The following is a 6,095-nucleotide window of genomic DNA, read 5'->3' as shown; positions in this document are numbered from 1 at the left end:
ATGTGTTAATGGGTCGAGGTCAGTCCCCAGGTACATGCTATGTATATGCAAAAGGGGGCGTCCAAATGGCACACTATTCACTATCCAATATAGCGCACTACAGGGTTTACTATAAAACTGCAATATATAGGGAATAGGGTGCTGTTGGGGACGAAGATAGACAGAGGGCGAAAGGGAGAAGCTTGGTTAACACTTTAACCTGATGAGACGATTGGTCAACACTTTAACCTGATGAGACGATTGGTCAACACTTTAACCTGATGAGAAGCTTGGTTAACACTTTAACCTGATGAGACGCCTGGTTAACACTTTAACCTGATGAGAAGCTTGGTTAACACTTTAACCTGATGAGACGCTTGGTTAACACTTTAACCAGATGAGACGCTTGGTTAACACTTTAACCTGATGAGACGCTTGGTTAACACTTTAACCTGATGAGACGCTTGGTTAACACTTTAACCTGATGAGACGCTTGGTTAACACTTTAACCTGATGAGAAGCTTGGTTAACACTTTAACCTGATGGGGTTTTCATAGAGAAAGGTTGACCTGATGGGGGAGAGCGAGAGAGAAGAGAGAGAGAGCATTTTCTTTACAGGTTTTAACCCCCCTACATCTAGTTGACAGGTTTTAACCCCCCTAACAGGTTTTAACCCCCCTACATCTAGTTGACAGCTTTTAACCCCCCTAACATGTTTTAACCCCCCTACATCTAGTTGACAGCTTTTAACCCCCCTAACATGTTTTAACCCCCCTACATCTAGTTGACAGGTTTTAATCCCCTAACAGGTTTTAACCCCCCTACATCTAGGTAGCAGGTTTTAACCCCCCTAACCGGTTTTAACCCCCCTAACCGGTTTTAACCCCCCTAACCAGTTTTAACCCCCCTAACCGGTTTTAACCCCCTAAATCATTGTGGGCATCCACACAGAGTATTCCCAGCTCAACTCAGGAGACTCTCGTATGTCTCAATGACTTTGTATGATACTTTATAATTTGTCACTCTGGTTTATAATGTGTCCATCCTGAGCCCCGAGTCACTATTTTTATGTTCCTGCTATGAGTGGTCTGTCTGTCAAGTCCTGTTGATAGTCTCGGATGTGTATGGTTGAACTGTCACCTGTCAGCTAACATCTAGCTCCTGTAGAAGAGTATATGACAAGACCAGAGACGCAGGCAGAGCAAGTATCAGCTTTACACAAGACGAGGAGAAATGTAAAGGAGGCTGCTGGAAGAACAGATGTCGTCATCCTTAGATCTTCGCTCATTGCAGTTTTATTGAAGTGTTAAAACTTTTCAGAAAGCCAATCAAATTAATCTTGCCCCTGGAGTAGATCAGCCCTGAGGACACTTTTGGGAAAGTAAAACTGCACTGAGCAAGATGGTCAGTGTTTCAGCCAGTGTAGCACAGCGTTGGCATCGTCTTCAGCCTGACATGCTACTCATCTTCTTCTCATTCTACCGCACATTGACTCGGTACCGGTACCACCTCCATTAAGCCTCGTTATTATTATTGTGTGATTTTTTTATTTAGTAAATGTTTTCTTAACTCTATTTTCTTAAAACTGCATTGTTGGTTAAGGGCTCGTAAGTAAGCATTTCACGGTTAGGGTCTACACCTGTTGTATTCGGCGCATGTGACAAATACAATTTGATTTGATTTGAGATTAAGAATAGCCAACAACACTCTCTAGGAAACATCTTGTTTGAATACATGTAGCTAGAGGATGTATTCTTTAAACGACCACATTCAGACAAAATAGGTAATACAGACTGTATGGTTGAAAATACATCTTTATAGAAAGAGGGGCAGCTTGTTAACACTGTGTGGTCCCAAATGGCACCCTATTCCCTATATAGTGCGCTACTTTGAACCAGGACCCATAGGGGATAGCAGGCCATTTGAAGCCCACATCTCTTCATGTTTTATGTCTGTGTTGTGCCTGGTAGCCTGGGCCCTAGCAGGGGAGGATGTTTCATATTTCCACTAAGCTCCACACACACATGCACACACACACACACACACACACCACACCCACACACACAGACACACACACAGACACATGCTCACACACACACACACACACACACACAGACACACACACAGACACAAACACAGACAGACAGACACACACACAGACAGAAAGGCAGGCAGACAGACAGACAGACAGACACAGACAGACAGACAGACAGACACAGACAGACAGACAGACAGATGCTCACACACAGACAGACAGACAGACAGACAGACAGACAGACAGACAGACAGACAGACAGACAGACAGACAGACAGACAGACAGACAGACAGACAGACAGACAGACAGACAGACAGACAGACAGACAGACAGACAGACAGACAGACAGACAGACAGACAGACAGACAGACAGACAGACAGACAGACAGACAGACAGACAGACAGACACACACACACACACACACACACACACACACACACACACACACAGACAGACAGACAGACAGACAGACAGACAGACAGACAGACAGACAGACAGACAGACAGACAGACAGACAGACAGACAGACAGACAGACAGACAGACAGACAGACAGACAGACAGACAGACAGACAGACAGAGACACAGACAGACAGACAGACAGACAGACAGACAGACAGACAGACAGACAGACACACACACACACCGTTGAGTCAACGTATAGTCTTTCCACAGGTCATCCATCGACCAATCCAGTCCCATCTCATCACACATAACATTTCCCCAGTATTCTCCATAACCCAGTCCCAAAACAAATGCTATTGTCTTTGATTTACGGTTTGGTTGTGTATTAAAAGATTATTGCTTGGAACTAGGAGAGAATCCTCTATAAGTGTGCTGGCCTTTTTACTAGAGAATGCAGCCATAGCAGCAGAGATATAGAGAGAGATACATCTATAACCTGGTCATTTACAGTCCTCAACAGGTTGTAGAGTTCAGATTTAGAGCTAAATCATGCACCTCCCAGGACTCCCGTATTGTTTTACACACTGCTCTACTTAATGTGTTGTGAAATCTGTTGTGAAATGTAATGTAATGTTTTTAATTGTTTATAACCGCCTTCATTTTGCAGGACTCCAGGAAGAGTAGCTGCTGCCTTGGCAGGAACTAATGGGGATCCATAATAAACCCCAGGAAGAGTAGCTGCTGCCTTGGCAGGAACTAATGGGGATCCATAATAAACCCCAGGAAGAGTAGCTGCTGCCTTGGCAGGAACTAATGGGGATCCATAATAAACCCCAGGAAGAGTAGCTGCTGCCTTGGCAGGAACTAATGGGGATCCATAATAAACCCCAGGAAGCGTAGCTGCTGCCTTGGCTGGAACTAATGGGGATCCTTAATAAACCACAGGAAGCGTAGCTGCTGCCTTGGCAGGAACTAATGGGGATCCATAATAAACCCCAGGAAGCGTAGCTGCTGCCTTGGCAGGAACTAATGGGGATCCATAATAAACCCCAGGAAGAGTAGCTGCTGCCTTGGCAGGAATTCATGGGGATCCATAATAAACCCCAGGAAGAGTAGCTGCTGCCTTGGCAGGAACTAACAGGGATCCATAATAAACCCCAGGAAGAGTAGCTGCTGCCTTGGCAGGAATTAATGGGGATCCATAATAAACCCCAGGAAGAGTAGCTGCTGCCTTGGCAGGAATTAATGGGGATCCCTAATAAATACAAATACACACACGCACAGACACACACACGAACACACATTATTTCATTCTCAACTCTCAGTTCATGTGAATTACCTACTGTCTATTGAACCTTGAATTATGTAATAAATGCACAGACAGGAGTACATACCAAAACCTTTCAACCTAAGCCAGTCTCCCACCGTTGGTTAGTGTCTGACCCTAGGTTGACCCCTATGATGACTCAATGACCCGAAGGTCCTGAACTCAGACATCGTCGTCAATAAATAACTATTTTATTCAAAAACATGCGTGTCACAATGATTGCCACCCCTAAAAATTATTATGAAGAAAATCGAATTGATGTATATTCCGATTAAGATTTTACTTTTTAAAAGTTCTGAGTCTTTGGGAACTCTTAAGTGGTCATCCATGACTTCACTGGGGTATAAATATGAGGTGACACACAGGCTAAACTCCCTTAGTCACCCATCAACATGAGAAAGGCCAGAGAACACACACATGAAATGAAACAAAAGGTTGTTGACCTTCACAAATCAGGCAATGGCTATAAAAAAGATAGCTACACGCCTGAAAATACCCATCTCCACTATCAGTGCAATAATTAAGAAATGTAAACCAACTGGAGCTGTGATGAACCTGCCTGGAAGAGGAGGCAAGTGTATTCTGCCCCCCACGCACATGGTTCAAGTGGCAACAAAAATCTCCAAGGATCACAGTTGGAGAATTGCATCTTGGGGTCACCAAGTCTCTAAAACTACTATAAGATGCCAACTCCATGCCAACAAGTTATTTGGAAGGGTTGCCAGAAGAAACCTGTCTGCCTCTGCAAGGAGGCTAAAACTGGGTCGTCGTTGGATCTTCCAGCAGGACAACGATCCAAAGCATACCTCCAAATCCACATGAAAATGGTTCACTGACCATAGAATCAAGCTTTTGCAATGGCCAATCCCTTCCTATGTGTTCTCCCACCTCATCAAACATTAAAGGAGCTGACAGAGCTGTTATCTTGGCAAAGGGATGGTGTGTTTTAACCTTTAGTCGTTCACCTTGTTTTAAAAAGATTATCTTTAAAAACATATTTTATTTCACCGTTGTTCTTCCAGGAAAATCCCTTGAGGTTGTTTGTACTTCCATAGATGTGAACCAGGGTGGGATTAAGATTATTTTAGCATCTGTGTAGGTCGGTGGTGATGGGAAGGTATTCTGCTACAGATGTAGGATCTTAATTTGACCTATGTTGTTACAGCAAAATAATTCTGCTGCCACAGGATTTGAACCTTTAGTCCATAATGTTGCTTGATCGGTGGTTAGACTATTAGCTGGCCAAAAGTAGGCTACATGAAAAGTGCAATACTGTGTTAGTGTGGGTTTTCGGTGAATTTATGTAAATCACTAAGCTCATCTGCATTTCTCTGCAACAAAGGGTGATCAAATTAAGATCCAACATCTGTATGTGCTTTTGTTACGAAACCAACAGCCTACTGAATTTGCTGCACTCGTTATGTCTAGAGGGGCTTCTTAAGCCTAGCTAACTGGTCTGTAACCTGATTTAAGATGTGCATTTATGTGAGCAATCAGCGTATGAGCCTATGTGTTGAACGTATGTACCCAGGAGACAGCTACCTTACCTTAGGTTGTTTGTACTTCCATAGATGTGAATCAGTGTGGGAATGAGAGTATCTTTAGCATCTGTAGGTTGGTGGTGAAGAGACGGTATCCTGCTGGAACAGAAGACCAGTTTCACCACATCTACCACAGAACAGAGCGAGGGAGTGAGCGAGGAGAGGAGGCCAGAGAACTCACAGACCTGGTCAAAAGTAGTGCACTAAATAGGGAATGGGGTGCCATTTGGGACATAACCTTAAGAACTGCTAGTTCTCTGCAGGATCCATAATAACCAGCTGTGAAATAGCAGCATGAAATCTGTGGAAACAGCATGAAATGTATTGAAACAGCAGCAGGAAATCTGTGGAAACAGCATGAAATGTATTGAAACAGCAGCAGGAAATCTGTGGAAACAGCATGAAATGTATTGGAATAGCAGCATGAAATCGGTAGAAACAGTACGAAATGTATTGAAATAGTAGTCATGAAATCAAATACAAAAAAATAATAATCAACACTTAAAAGGGAATACAATTAAACGTTTAGCCCTGGTCAAAAGTAGTGCACTATATAGGGAATATGGTGCCATTTTGGATGTAGCCCATATTTCCAGAAATGTGTGAAATTAATTGTTATGATCAATTGCGTATCGAATGTCCTTTTAATGCGGTGATCAGATACATGTCGTTTACAGTAAATTACACGTTTTAAAGGGTCAGGCTTGCGTCCCAAATGGCACCCTATTCCCTATGTAGTGCACTACTTTAGATCAGGGCCCCATAGGGCTCAGGGTCAAAAGTAGTGCACTGTATATGGAAAAGGGTG

The sequence above is a fragment of the Coregonus lavaretus genome, assembly GCF_964263955.1.
Source record: "Coregonus lavaretus genome assembly, chromosome: 28".
Taxonomy (NCBI): domain Eukaryota; kingdom Metazoa; phylum Chordata; class Actinopteri; order Salmoniformes; family Salmonidae; genus Coregonus; species Coregonus lavaretus.
This window is presented reverse-complemented; position numbering follows the sequence as displayed.